This window comes from Athene noctua, chromosome 1, assembly GCF_965140245.1.
Source record: "Athene noctua chromosome 1, bAthNoc1.hap1.1, whole genome shotgun sequence".
NCBI lineage: Eukaryota > Metazoa > Chordata > Aves > Strigiformes > Strigidae > Athene > Athene noctua.
In genome coordinates this window covers 218,884,777-218,900,813 of record NC_134037.1, presented here as the reverse complement: position 1 = coordinate 218,900,813, position 16,037 = coordinate 218,884,777, and positions in this window count along the sequence as shown.

Sequence of the window (16,037 nt, the reverse complement as noted above, 5' to 3'; positions counted from 1 at the left end):
ATTTCACTCACTCATTCCCTACCCCCAAAGTACAAACATTTGACACCTTAGTTAGACAGTAAGTAGTTTTGTGCTCCCTCAAGCTGCCGTATCAGAATGAGAGACAATATACTGGTAATTGCACATGAAGTCTAGATATGTTTTGTCTGCTAACACTGCATGAATAGGTAAATATGTTCTAATTCACCCCATATAATTTTTTCTTAACTTCTACTTTCCATCTTTGTTAAGTTTGAACTTCACAGTAGCTTACTACCCCAAGTTCTATTCATATGATTTCTTGATTTATTATTTTTGTGTGTGTGTGTGTCATGTGTTTTAACTAGTCTGAGAGAATCACATTCAATATCATAATTTGTGTTAAGTTTCATAGTAATTTCCTTTAGAAAGGTCTTTGAGTGTCTTCACAGTGCTCTGACTGGGCAGACCCCCTAGCCTGATGCATCCAAATGAGGATCCAGTCAAATATGCCACAGCTGGGAAATGCCAGGCACCTGGCTGTCCAGGAGGCAATATTGTTAGTCCTTTTCTCACAGATGAGAATCATGTCTGGTGTGGAAATATTCCTTTGCTCCACTCTTGTTCAAACCACAAATGCTAGAAGCTAACCTATTTGAATTTGCACTGAAGGAGGAAAGAAATACATTGGCAAGCATTTGTCTCAGTCATTTCTCTGATATCCTGAAGGGTTTCCAGGCATTAAAAAAAAAAAAAAAAATCTTAAAGGTAGTAGTAGAGCAGGACTCAGGTCCAGGGATTTGAATGATTTATGAGCAAGGACTCTAACAGGGACAAAAGAATGGGCTTACAAAGCAGCATTAGTATACCTCGGGTAGTGAAGCAGTAGACAGCTTGACTTGATAAGCAAGGATGATCCTGACTCAAAGCATCAGAAGACAAAGTACGAGCAGGTTGTAATGCCACACTGTGTGCCAAATGCTATTTATAATGTGAAAAACAGTTTTCTTTAGAATCTAGCAAAAAGAAGTGATGTCCCAAAAGCCAGGAAGCAAATCTTTCCCAGTGATATCCACATGCAAATGGAAATAGAGAAGTTGAAATTTTGGCCCTTCAACTTGGTGACAAAGTTCCCTGTGTTTTGAGGCAGGATTTCACCCAACATGCGTGTCTGACTGCACTGGATGCATGCCTCTCTATATACATTTCTTTATTACATCTAGGCATTTCCTAGGGGAATATGTGAAATTTAATTTCCCAAGAGTGCAGTGACTTTCCTTCAAAATGTACATACGTGTTGTAAGAAAAAAATCACCACCCTTTTTGGAAGTTTCTGGCAACCTTTGCAACTCAGTAGCCAAATCACAAATTCTAATCAGATTCTTTAAGAGAGTGTCATCAAAAGCTCCAGGGTCACAGGTCTAGCTCTTGAAACTCCAGTATAGTTTATTTACCACTGACTTTATAGTGACCTTAGAACTACCGTACACTAGTCAGGTCTGTTGCAACTGAATTAATCTAGATGAACTGTGTCTCTTGCTAGACACAAACATTGGTGCCCTATTTCTACAAAGCTTTAGAGCAATAGTAGTAGCAGCCTTTACCAATAATGTACCATTTTAGCACTACAAATGTTGTGATAGTTTCTATTCTGACCTTAACATAGTAAATCTTTAGGTCCATTTCTGGTAGTGTTTATCAAGGACAAGACTTCCACGACTCAGGCTAATAATTTCAGCTGTATAGGACAGGTTATGTAGAAAAAAACATGAATACGTGCACTATTACTTTTAGGTCATGCATTTTTATATGATTTTGAACTTAGTTTTCTTGTGTGATATTTTTTCTGTTATCACTCTTGTCTGTTGTCCATTATGCCTTTCTTTAAGGGCAGCATTGTTAATATAAAGCCTTAGTCTGGTGAGATGATAATTGCCTACAGTTTCAGTAAATTCCTAACTGAACTAGCCAAAGATAACAGCATCCAAGTATGTGATTAAGCTGCAAAACAGGGGTGGCAAGATGGCTTGTTTTCTTTTTGAAGCTGACAGAACCCCAATGGTAGCTTATTTTGTTCACTGATGCTTTTCAAATAGCAAAGCTGGTATTTAATTTTATGGTGAATAATGTTTTAACTATTATTTTTTAAATTATTTTGTAACCTTTACTTTTACAGCTAATGTATTTTTACAGTACATACCTACTTTTAGCCCCCAAGCTTTGGTTCCCTTGGCAAGAGAGCCCTGCCCCTGGGAGCAGTAGGTGGCAGTGCTGTCTCTGCTCTCCATTTTGAAGCACTGCAGTAGCACATCTCGAAGAAACCATTTCATGAAGAATGTTTAATAGTTCAGGTTCTTTCAAACAGAGGGACTTCTGCTTATGGGCAGTGCCAACTATTCTCATCAGAGTGGTGTGAACTTGCCCTCCAGACTCTGAACAGTTGCATCCTTCAAGTGAACTTCCTCCAAGTCATGCATATAGTATTTGCTCCAGTATATGTATCAAGGAGTACAGGTATATAGCAAGGAGCACAAGTGACTTTCCATTACTTTTATTTTTAACCCAAGATCTATTTACCTAAACATGAACGAACTCTGTATCTTTACCGATGCCATTGTCAGCCTTCACTGGCAGGTGCAGCTGCCATTTATCGCTAGAGGTCGGCATCACTGTTGTGCAAGTAAAAAATTGTTCCAGAATCATACGATTAATTAGCAATCACTTTTATTTCAGCTCTTTTCTTAGCAGTAAATACAGTAGCTGTGTCACTGACAGAATCAAACACTACTAATGCAGTAAGGCTAGTGCTTCACTTACATAACTAAAAGCCTGTTAGAAAGGCAGTAGGTGGGATGCCTGGCCTGCCTTTGTTTTCTCCAGGTCTGCAAACTCTGTTTTCAGGCCCTGCCTCTGAGGTCAAGTGAGACTGGCTGGCTCATACCCACCCTGTTAATGTCTGGGGCGCAGGTTGTGCAGGTTGTTTTGCACATAGAGCTAACTGGAGTGTTCCAATAAAGATCCAAAACACAAGATTAAAGATTAAACAATGTAGATAATCAGGGGTCCAAAACCAGAGCTCACCACCTCACACTCTTCTGTTCATCAGTACAGACTTACCAAATAGGACATCTGCTACCTGCAAGGAGTGGGGGCAGAAGCGGAGAAGGGGAGTAAGAACAGGGTGACAGCAGCTGTCTTACCTTGTTTGAGGGTAGCGGGGAAAGGAATGGCTCGTTGCAAACATGCAGTGGGAGTAAGCCACAAAACCAGGCCTTCATGATGAGTGTGATGACGTACATCAAGAGAGGTTATCTTTTCTTGTTTTAATTCTCCTTTTTTGCCCATATTTTGAATGACCAAGACAAAACCAGAACCAGTAAAAACTAGAAATGTCATCTCTGTGGCTCTGGTTATCCTGAGAGGACTTACATAAAGGATGAATTAGCCTCTGAAGTTCAAGTGAAGTAAGATAAAAGGCATGACTATGAACTGAGAGAGTAAGTGAAGTAAAATGTTTTTCTTTGAAAGGATGAGATGTGAATCACTGAGGTCACCAGTTTCAAGACATGCTAAAACTAGATGCCTTCATAATCATCAAAGAATTTATGTTAGCTTATTTATTATATAAATATGGATCTAGTTCTGTCTTTAATTTGGACTCCTCAAATGGGACATCTGAGTTACCTGATGGGCCATATATTTGATACAGTGTCACCAACATAAAGAATATCCCTGGCCTTTCAACATTACACCCTGAAAAGACATACCTCTCAAAATGAAAATACTTGGAAGTTCTCCCTGAGATTAATTTTTAGATTTATTCCTGTAAGTGTCTTATGAAATCCATTTTTCAAAAGGGGTTTGGATGAGAGGTGGTATTTTGGTGAATAAGCTGAGAAAGTAATTTTTTCCATAAGAGCAGACAGAAGTAGGAGAAAGAAATGAGCAGAGGTTGTTGACCCAAGGGACACTGCCAGGACTGAGAATGAGGATTTGTGCATCATCCTGCTTTGGACTCATGAAGTAGATGGGCTGAATTTGGCGATGGGAGAACATACATCATCAGCACAGGTCAGTGTTAAGTGAGTAAAATCAAATTATATTAAAACACACACAGAGGCCTGGAGGAATTTCAGACTCATCCTCGGAATTCTGTTAGCATTTTGTTCTTTCCTATTCCATGTGTCAGTTATTACTTCCCACTGATTATCCCTATGATAAATATATACCTCTCATCAGTAAGACAGTCACAATCATATATCACACTGCTGAATCAGTATCACAATGGCTTTAAAAATGTGTGACCAAAACCAAAACTTCAGAGCAGAAAATACATGGAGCCCAGCAGGGAGAAATACAGGAGAATCCCATCTAAGGTAGAGGAACTGATTATTTTATGGTGTGTCTGCAAACTTCAACATTCTCACACACAAACAGAAAGAATATGCTAATGTTAAAGGGCAGAATGAGGAACAAGTTAAAAAATGGTACGTGTCACAAGAAGTTGTCAGTACAGCCTTCTGACTATTTCACAGAGGCAGTGAAGTCTTTTGAAGTTTTCTTTCCTTCTTTAATCAGTTCCATTAGAACAAGTAGATCCCAGCTTCAAAGGTAGCAGGGCTTGTCAAAGAAGAAAGCTGCCCTCTCCTCAAACCATGGATGGCAGCTGTATGTCCCACAGTGGTTGTTCCCACGTGAGGCTGCACGGCATTGGCAGGGTGGGCATGATTACACAGCAAGTTCTGTGCTCACATTTCTTTGAAGGGCTTACATGCACTCCCTAAATTATTATTGATCCTCTCCTTTTGACAGGACTTCCAAAGACTTGAAAAGATACGCTGTAAAGCATACTTCTTAGCTTGATCTCTCACCTGTAAAGTTTAGATGAATCCACAGACATGCTGCATTTGAACTGTTTTGTCTAGTTCCTCAGATAACAAAGTTTTACTAATTCAAGTAATTGGCATATTTTCTTAATAAACGCCTGCAAATTTTTTTTGGGTTCTAGTCTTCCTATGAGGCTTTTCCCAGAACTTCCCTACAGTAACGGGAGCATAGGAAAGTTATGGTGTTTATCTTGTCCACAAAACACTGTTCTCTGCTAGAGAACATCATTAGTAATGGCATTTATTGACTATGGTGAGACAGAAGGTTAAGTGCATTTCAGTGTTTTCCAAATCTGATTCATTGATTCTGCAGCCTGTCATTTCTGGAAAAGTTTGTGGTTTGTTTTTGTTTTGTTTTTTTTTTAAAAAAAAGGTCCTGAATACACATCTCTCTCTGCTCCATTTTAACTCCAGTTTCACACTTCTGCAGTTCAAATATGAACATCGCTTATATTTCAACAAAAAATTGCTGTTTGTTATATGTTTCTTCTCACATATTAATGAAATTGTATGCCTCAGTGTACACATTTCCTGGTTGGTGACCCTACTTCCAGTATTTGCAACTGGATTTCCATCATGCTTGAGCAACTACTTGCAAGTGTTGCAATCTTGTTTGCAGTCTGAATCAGAAGCCTGGGAATCACCTCTGAAGTATGACTTTCTCATGGGCTTATTTTCATGGTGTATTTAGAGACCAGCTGTGCCAATCTAGGAAGTTTTCCAGAATACAAAGCAGAGCATGAGTGGTATGTCTGATATTATGTCCATGGACAGTGTGTTCACAGATGCTCCTCTAGTCTTCAGCGAAATATTAAATAGCAGTATTAGAATATGATTCTGTTCTTGTTAAAGCTATTTTTACAAGTAGTATTGAGCTCAGTTAGAGCTAAGTACACAGGGAACTCAGTAAATCGTGAAGTCAGAAAAAAGGAGGGATGGAATGACTAGAAAGAGATCATCCTCCAGTCCACCTCTGCACCAAGGCAGGATAATAAACCTTGGACTAATCCTGGCAGATGCCAGCATAATACTCTGGTAATAATTCCAGTGAAGGAAATTCCACAGAATTCTTATGTATAGTATTTTTATGTTTCAGTACCTTACCCAGTACCCTTTTCTGTTATGAAGGGGTTTTTTTTTCACATAAAGCAAGAATCTTTGATAAATACTTAGCAGATTTATTTTTATCTTCTTTCTCAGTGGATACAGCAAAGTTGCTCAGCATCCTCTTCTTTCTAAAATATACAGATTGTATTCCTATAGTATGTACCTGTATATGGTGCACTTTCACATTAAAGCTAAGCCAGTCTGAAGGTTAGCTGCTGCCAAAATGAACCACCCTACTTTATTCCCCATTCAGCCAGCCCTTATGTGATTGTGATTGTGATGAACCAGTTCAGAGGGCGAAGTGGAGAAGCTTTCAATTCTTTAATAAAATAGGTTTTCTGCTTAGTTCATTGAATCAAGCCCTGGGGAGGGCATCTGACAAATGCCAGTGGTTGGAATGGCTTAGCTGCAGTGTGAAACAACACAACTTCTCTTTTTTAGGCTAAATAAAACTCCTCATGCCTCTTTTCAGAGGCCATGCTTTCCAATCCTGTTATTGTTCTTACATAACTCTGAATCCTCTCCAGTTTTTCTGTATCTTTTTCATACATTGTGCATTTAACATATTTCTGTATCCAGAAAATGTTTAAAATGTATGATTCAGTTATGAGTGAACAAGCCATCAGAAAGATCTTAAGAAAATTTGTTGTTGCTCATATGCTCTTCTGACCATTTTTCCATGCCTAATTTGTGTGTGCTGTTACCGTGACTTTGCCTACCTGTGTAATAATTGTGCTCACAAGATGGATGGGTAAACACAAGTGTGTCACCCTGTGCTGTGCTTTTTCAGTTTAAGGAAGGTCATTCTGATCAGCACCCTTCCCCATGTGGTCACTGCTCATGTGGCCATCTCATCATGTTTAATTTTAACTTAGGACATCATTTTTACATTACAGCAGAACCTCATGCAAGAGTTTCTTTAGGTAGAGAAGATAATTCCCCTTAAGTTTACTTCAGTTTTGCTGTGTGTGTACACTGACCTACATTGAGAGGAGGCACATGACAGATTCTCAGTCAGTCTTTCATGTAATCTGAACTCTTTTGGGTTAATGGATTCATGCAAGTATAATTTTGTGGCAATCTATAGGAATAAGATGTTAAGATTTGCTGTGTTTTGTCTTTTAGACAGAATTATTTATAAATTATTTGTATTTCCCAGTATGGATTCACTCCTGATTCATATTCATATAGTTCTTTCAACATGTGATCTAGAGTCTTAAAGTATTTGGTTTTTTCCTCTAAAGCCATCACCACCTGAAGTCATGTAGTCAACTGAGAATTTAAATTTTTACTATAATAGTTTCTTGCTCTTATCACTGTAAAAATGTGGAAAATATGAATCCTGAGGATAGAGAATAAAGGTCCCAGATACATGTGATCTTTTAAATCCCATCACTTGATAATAATTGAGAGGTTGGAGTTTGTGCTAGGGTGTCTGCTGTGGATGAAACCCACACTGTAAAGAAGGATGCCTCAGTGAAGACTTCATCATTGACTGTCTAGCTGAAGTCGTATCCCACCACAGACTGCTGTAACCTGTGAGTTGCTCTATCCTATGTAACTAGGTCCTGTCTGAGATGAGCCAGCTTGTTCAGAAACATTCAGAAATGCCCGATCTGAAGGTAAGGATTGCAGGGCTTTTCTGTCCTTCCTGTGAAGGCTCTCTGGTGGCTCTCAGAGTACAGAAACAGCAGAAGCCTATGGGCAAGCTCTGGATGCACTTCAGGCTCAGAGATGATGTGGACGATGGGGACCTTTGGGCCAGGTCTCTCCACTACAGGTTCCCTGATGACATGGAGGAAGGGATCCCACCTACCTTTATATCCTACACACCCTCTTGTGAGAACCTAGTAAGCTTTTGAAACCTATCTTTCCATATCCTTACAGGGATTTCTTGGGGACTGACCATGCTTTTGTCACAGCTCAGAAGCAGATTCTCCAATTCAGCTTCGCCTCTCAAGCTTGCACATTTTTTCTTGAATGTCCCTGAAGCTCCAGGTCCTCTGTCAGAAGCACACACCCTAATGCAGATTATTGGTGCTGATGACTTGTTGGGCAGGAGAGAGAAGAGGGTTCACTGCTTTCAAAGTGCCACCTGTAGCACTGACTGCCAGCCCCATCATGATCTCTTTCCAGCACGCGTCACACACAGTCTGACCAAAGATCACAATTTTCCAGCGTGTGGGATCCAATCCTGGGGCATAAACTGGAGTTAACTTTTTTATAAAGTTATGGGAAGTTGGCATCCTGCACTGGTTTCAGGTGAGACATGCTCCCAGCTGACCTATGAGAATAGGAGAGGGAGGGAGGGAGGGAGGGAGGGAGGCAGGAAGGAAGGAAGGAAGGAAGGAAGGAAGGAAGGAAGGAAGGAAGGAAGGATTTCTCCAGGTAAAGCAGGGATGCAATACCAGGCAATAAATAGCACAGCATGCTGAGTGTGGCTGTAGATCTATCAATATTTTTCACTTGGACTCAGCAAGCAAACTCACTATATGACTCTATCTGGAAGCAGCATCACATGAAATGATATTGCATTTTTCACAATAGATACAAATAGATACTGCCTTAGCCATGGTTTCTTTCCCACCCTTTTCATTAAAGTGCTGATCACAAGCACTTTCTCCCTCTCCCAGACTCTTGAATATTTCCCCTTTGCTGATCTACAATCTCATTGAGGGCTTCACAGCACATGTCCTCCTGGGATACAGGAATGAAAGACGAGTTTGGATGCATGACGCAAAACTGCAAACTTTGGAGCAGCTGCCTTAACAGGTACTGGCTAGCAAAGATGTCTGCACCTACAGGAAAAGACTGTGGGTACAGCTGATGTGTGAGAGCAGTCTGATCCTAGGAAGGAATGATGTGCCTAGGATTTTTGTTTTGGTTTGGGGTTTTTCTTCTCAGTCACTTCTCCAGAGTAGTCATCAACATGGTCAATTCCCATGTTCCATCAAACCCCCGAGTCAAGAAGTCTCTGGCACAAAGTCCACTCACAAACTTCTTACTGTGTCTGAAAGAGGCAGCATTTCTGAGCAGAAATGATAGCACTGACAGAATAAAGTCAGGAACAGAGGACAGATAGCACAAGGCTTGTCTGCCCTAGGTCCTTGCACATGGCCAAGAAAAGAGAGGGAAGGAGCTTCTGCCACAATTGATGAGCAACTCCTGCTCCAGATGTGCCAGACAGCTGGACACAGCCCCCATGGGCATTCTGAGTTGCTCTCTACTGTCCAGGGGACCAGGAAGAGGCAAGCCAAGTGCTGCCATCAAGTAAAATGAGGGCAGACAAAAAGCCATATAACCCTGTCACAGGGTAACGAGCAGAGCAGCCTGCATTAGTGCCTGCCAAGGGCCAGCATCAACCGAGTGATCACAACCCACATGTGAACTATCATAGAGGGTGTGGACCTTACTGTGGTGCCAAATTCAGTATTGATTTAAGCTCAGCTGCAGAGACTCCCTGGGCCAACCGGTTACTTCTCCATCAAACAGCTCTGTATACATTGCCCTGCGCCCAGTGTACCAGCTCCTTCTAAACACCAAAAAATTTGAGTAATTGCCCTTTATTTCATGGAGGTTAGTTCATCAGAGGGACCTCTCCTGTCTCAACCCGATGCTGCTCCATGAGGCACAAGAAGTTAGCACTAGGTCTCCCTTCCCAGGCAGCAAAGATTTATTCAGCTTCTTTGCAGCACAGGAAAATTCAGTGTTGCTGTAAAGCATATTTCTGGGGACTGGAAAGAGGAGACTTGCAACTAATCAGGGGACATTAGGAGGTGGCAATATATACATGCTTGGGGTCTCTTTCTTCCCCTTCTTTTTCTTTCTCCCCCATCTTTCCTTTCCCTGTGCCACAAAAATATACTCGTCCAGCATCCTTATGAGACAGGTCATGTTTTATTCCCATACAGCCACATATCTTCTCTTTCCTTGCCTCCTTCACCCTTGCCAAGGAAACATCCACTCTCCCTAATTAATTTCAACTGGATAGGCTTCTCAAGTTTGCAGGTAGTAGAAGAGCGTGGGAAAATATGCCTGGACCTTGTTAGCGCAGGAGGACAAGGGGCAGTGCAGGGCTGGGCTGGGCTTGGAAGGGGGAAGAGATCCGGTTGCCAAGGGTAGTAGGGTGGGACATCAGGAAGCTGTGGGGGAAAAACAACTTCTAGCATCAGCCACCCTGTTCCTCCTTAGGAGCCCTTCCTTTGGTGGCAGCAGCTGAAGAGGAATGCAGAAGCACAAAGCAGCTATGTGTGGATCAGGCTAAAAACCACTCAGCTTTATTTTTTCATTAATAGGCAACACAGGCAGCAGACTGCTTCCTAAAAGTTGCTGCCCAAGGCAGCTGCCTGCTTTTCTTATATGCAGTGAAACAGCATTGCACTGGCCCTACCCTGTGTATTGCTGGTTAATCTGTTTGATTTACACACTGCTGCAATTGTGCTGGTGTCTTAGGAAGTGCCAAAACATTTCAGCATTCCTTCATTTACAACTCAGTCAATCAGTTGGGGGGGGGAGGGAAATGCACCTCCTCTCTCTTCTGACTGCCCCACCCACAAAGTTTAATAAAATACCATACCAAATCAAGGAAATGAAAAAGAAAAAAAAAAAATCCCAAAAGAAAACATAGGCTTCAAAATAGACTTCAAAGTTGACCAATTTGATAAATAATAGAAATAGCCAGATCACAGAAATGGAGAAATCTTCTAATTGTGGAAGGGAGAAATAGAATTGGTTTATTTGCTTATTATATTAAAACCAAAGTCATAATGCTGGCATTGTGCCATGCAGAACAGTTACTAAAGTCAGTAGGATAAGAAGCGTGAGCTGGTGGTACCACTAATGTCATATATTCTCACTGAATATGACCTGAAGTAATTTTTTAAATAAAAAAATGCCATTACTCAGACAACATTATTTTTCCTACAGCTAACTCTAATGGTCCTGCAACATCCAAGGCCACATAAGGAGGGACATCTTCCAACTATTGCAGGGAGTGACAAAGGTAAATAAAATGATGTCCACTACATCTGAGAGTAGGTACCATATTTAGGTGAATAGTTTTAAACCCTGCTGATGCTGAAGAGTCAACACAGATGATCAAAGGTTACAGAATCATTTCTTTCATTTTGTGAAAGTAGTTATTTTCCTTGATTTTTAGTGCTTTCTGCATCTGTCTTAATCTACTATGCTGAAGATGAGTAATGTCAGGGAAAAAATAGTGTCATTATAAATTCTAAAAGCCAAAATTCTTCAAATGCTACTTATGTAAAAAAGTACCATTTTAAATCAAATCATTAACTCCTGCTTAAATGTTCAATTAGAAGAGTGCAATAATATAAATGTTTTATGTATTCACAGCTCTTGTCTTCAAATTTAACCTTTCTTCCATTCATGCTGTTATTTCTCCCTTTTATAAATGTTGGTGTAATTACGCTCATTTTCTCTTTAGAGGTGAATATACAATCACAGCTAGAAATTCCCTGTTGTGTTTTATAGTCTGAAACATGTAATACTCAATCTCATGACTAATAACTACCATGGCATGTTTTATAATTACACCATAAATCAGAGACTGCCACATTTAAAGTGTAATTTTAGACTGTTTTTCAATATTTCTTGGTACTTCTGAAATATATCAGGGTGGAAAATGCATGATCTAACCATGTACAACCACAGATGAGGAAAAAGAGTTTTTCTTCAGTCACTGGAGTGCCTGAAAAGAGATGCTAAAAGGCAGCAACATGCCTGTAGCTCATGGCTACCTCAGGAACCAAAGCTGCCTCAGGAACCTCAGTGAGGGGATGTTGTCTGAGCAGATGTTGAAGTCCAGTGATTAAGAGGGGGGGAAAAAAAAATCAACCCATGGCACAAGCTTGTACAATGAGCAGTCCATTAGGAACAAGTACTCTGTGGCTTTTGCAACATCATTTGTTGTTTAAATCCTTCCAGGGGGTTTATGTTTGGGAGGGACTAAGCAGAGGAGGAAAGTCAGTATCTGCGGTGAAAGATGGAGGAACAATTCTGCCAACTTACGCAGCATCTCCCGGTACCTGTCTCAAGAGCTTCTCCAGCTGCTGACAGGTAAAAGATGGACTCCCACAAAATTAGGTGAATTTTTCTCCCAAAGACTGTTTCTGTTTGAAGGAGAATGCTTTGATATTCATTCTGGGGTTGCTGTATATGCTTTAGGTATTATTTTAGCCCTTCCCATGCATGCAAAAGTTTGTAATGGCATCTGGGATCATTTCCTAGGGGTTCAAAATCCCTAAGTTGTAGTTTAGATGCAGAGAGGCTCTTTCATCCCTTAATTAATGTTGAAGCTTGTCATAGACTAGATCTTGATGCTTCATTTTCCCACACTGGACTGCCACCACAGCCTTGCTGGGACCTGTTACAGCCTGGTATCTGGGCTCAATGATCAGGAGGGTGTCTTTGCTGAGTACCTTACCATGTAAGATGCAGCAGCCCAGCACAGTGACTAATGCCTTGTTTGCACCACCAGGTTCTGCTGGTAATTTAATTAAAATTGCCACATCCCTCACATGTGCTCACACTAATTTCGTTTCCGCTAATCAAACTCTGAATTTATGCTAGTCAAGTTTCATCGTGTCCCCAAATGGCATGAGTCCTGGAATGACATCTGGCCTCATTTTGACCACTTAATATAGACATCATGACTGCTCTTTGAGTAAGAGAGCAATGCGTGCTAAAGGCTGCCCCAGGCTGCCAAAACCATCAACAAGAAGCTATGGCAAAGTATATGCATGCACAGAAAACCTGTGTGATCTCCTGTACCTGCTGCTATTATTCATACTAGAGGTCGTGACATATAGAAACCCTACAGCCACCTGCTACTAGGCCACATAACCTTATTTCTTTAGAAAACAGGGTGGAGAGCTACAGTGAGATGAAGAAAAGCTTTGGGAACATGGCTATGAGCTATCACAGGGAGAAGTGGTGGTACTGCAGGGTGCAGAGGCAGTTCACAGGGTACCGGGGCTGGCTGTGTCACCTTCCCCTACACCTCCTCCTCCTGGGCTGTGAACCCGAGGCAGCCAAGTACGGTGTAGCCACTTGCACTGCCAGGTTCTGAATGCTGACACTAGGATTACGGGTGAATGCTACAGTATGGGTGAGACCTAAAATTGACACGGGGTCAACAGGAATTTTATGGATCTGCCATGTCTCCTTGCATTGTTATAGCTCAGGCCCCTTCATGCTAAGTCCATAAATGATGTTGAAGGGCTTGCCTAATCATTCTTTGGCTTCAAACACACTTTTGCTACTAGTGGAGCAGCTTTAGCCTTGTTCACAGTATGTCTATACTGAAATGATCGCTCTGTCTTGAATGAGATTCTATGTATTTACACCAGCTATTTCTGGTACCTGCATCTTACAGCTAATTTAAGCAAATCGTCATCTACATTACAAATTTAAATGAACTGTGAGGACTTCTCTTTAGAAATCGCACCACTAATTTACAAAGGCAAGAAGGGCAGTGTAATGTGGACCTGGTGCGTTGACTTGAAGAAACCTTTACCAGAATATGGCCTGGCACTTCTGAGATTTGCTATGAGGAGTTTGAAAAAAGGAAACAAGGGTGTTGTAACTTCTCAGAGATTGCATTGCTGTTGTTACTAGTTGTGCAAGCAAGTGAATAAAAGAACTACCATCACTTAGAAATTTCCAGAATTATACATTTCATGGTACAATCATTGCCTGCTATATTTGCTGTGTATTTTTGCTTGCTGGCTCCATAACTGCTGTTGAGGTGAACACAGGAAGGTAGGCTTGGGGAAAAGAGGCACAGGAGACCATAATGATGGTGGTGTAGGATCACAAGATTTCTGGCTGTAGGTCTGTTTGTTAACAGGATTTAGATCAAGCCACCTATTCCAGATAATTTGTTAAGAATCTCATCTCTTCACTGTACTTAAAATATCCCAGTATAGGGAAAAAGAGCAGGTCCTGCACTTATAAGGTGTTTTCAGACCCTCAGCAATAGCAGAGTCTCTATAAACAGACTACCTCAGCACCTGCCTCTGGTTTCCTTATCTTAGTACAGTCCATGAACAAAGTTACAACTTAAAAGCTGGCTTAGAGAAAAGAAAGCCTGGACTCTATTTTGCCATATTTTTTATATTTTTTTAGAACAAAAGGAGCATAAGTCTAAGGCCAAAACTGCTTTCTGTTGCAAACATACAGCTTGCAGGTGTGGGCAGAGTTTAGCCTAAAATAACTGGAGGGAAAAGAAATAAAAAAGCAGCTTAAAATTGTGATGTCAGCAGGAGAAAATAGACTCTGTGGGGCACTGGTTTTCTAAAGCCTTGTTCTGTAATCAACACAGCTCATTACTGTAGCTGCACACGATGTTGCAAATGGCATTTGGATGAATGCATTTTGTCCTTCCATCGTGCTTGCTAGTTAACAAATTGTCTGCCCAAATTGCTGAACCATGTGTATTGTGTCAAAGAAGAGGAAAGCAGCAGATTCCCTTTGTCAGGGTGGACAGCCGGTGCCAAACTCTCAGTCACTGATTTTCAACCTTCTGTTTAGACCCCTATGAATTCTCCTGTGGAGGTACAGGACTTTCTAGAGATGCCTCTTCCCCTGCAGTGATAACCATATTGCTTTCCTTTCCTTCCCTTCCCAGTCTACAGTGTACACCTGACTCTGAGGTCTGCAGACCACATTTTGGAAACTGATCTCCCAAGCAATTTAATTTTGTGTATTTACAGTTTCACTTTTTTTTTTTTTTTTTTTAAAAAAAAGTCACTTTCTCATAAATAGTACTGATGTAACTATTGCAATGCATAGAACAACTTATCCTGCAACCAAAGTCACAGAAGGAAGTGACCACATATCTGAGATGAGCTAGCAGCTTGTGACCACACATCATGTTGCAAGGCACATCACAAGTTGTGTCTCCCATCTGAATTCACTTTAGAGTCTTGCCATGGGATTCAAGGCAGCTGGACCTCTGCACTTCCCTCCTGTAATAGGTATTTCAAAGTGGTTTTGGGGAAATAAGACATTTTAAGCTGTAAGCTGTTGTATGGACCTTGTTTTGAGGCATAATGCAGGCTGAGGATGCAGTCCTCCAGGCTGACACTACACTATGCCTTCTAAAGATGAAAAGGGTTATGTGTCATTTTTGCCCCATTCTGGTTGTGGACTTTCCAGTGTAATTGTCACCCATATTAGAGCAGTCATTAGAGCAATAAATTAGACTAATCAGGAGTTGCGTTGCTGCATACTGTTCTCATACTTTTCAGCTGTTCAGCTGTATTCACTGTTCATCCATTGGAGATGTCAGGAAAAAATGAAAAGGGTCCAATTTTGCTTAGGTTAAGAAATACCTCCTTAACCAGATGTGGGGCTGTTGTGTGTCCTTTGTGCCATCCAGAAGCACAGAAGGGTCAAGGATATGTTCAAATTTCACTTCAGTCTCACTTGAGGAGGAGGAAGAAATGAGAAACAGAATGGCATTATAAACAATATCCCAAAGGTAAAGGAAAAAGATGACTGAAAGAAGGCTGACTTTAGTGTTTGAATGTCTTTCATTTAATATGTAATTTTTTGGTGGTCAAACACTGTCACAAGTTGCCAAGAGAAGCTGTGGAGTCTCCATCCTCAGAGATACTAAAAAAGTTCCTGAGCAACTTGCTCTGGGTGACCCTGCTGCAGCAGGTGGGTTGGCCCAGATGATCCCCAGAGGTCTCTTCCAACCTCAGCCACTCTGTGATTCTGTGATTTAGACATTTTCTTCCATTTTTCTGGAGGGAAGAATAAGCTGAAAGAACAAAAGTGAAAGTTAACAAAATCTTTCCCCTTTTCAGTCTAATAACATTAACTGCTGTTAAAATTTCTAACCATTGCCAACCTTGTCAGTATGAGCAATCCTGTTAGCTGGGCTGGATTTTATCAGCACCAAAGGTAATTCTTCAGTACATCCAGGTTACCTCTGAGGTTTTTCTTAGTGTGGAAATAAGGTAGCAAGGAAGAAGCACTGATGCACATTCCGGTTCTGTCTCCCCATGGGGTTCGGATTTGGCCAAAATGCACATTTCACCCAGGAACTAGGAA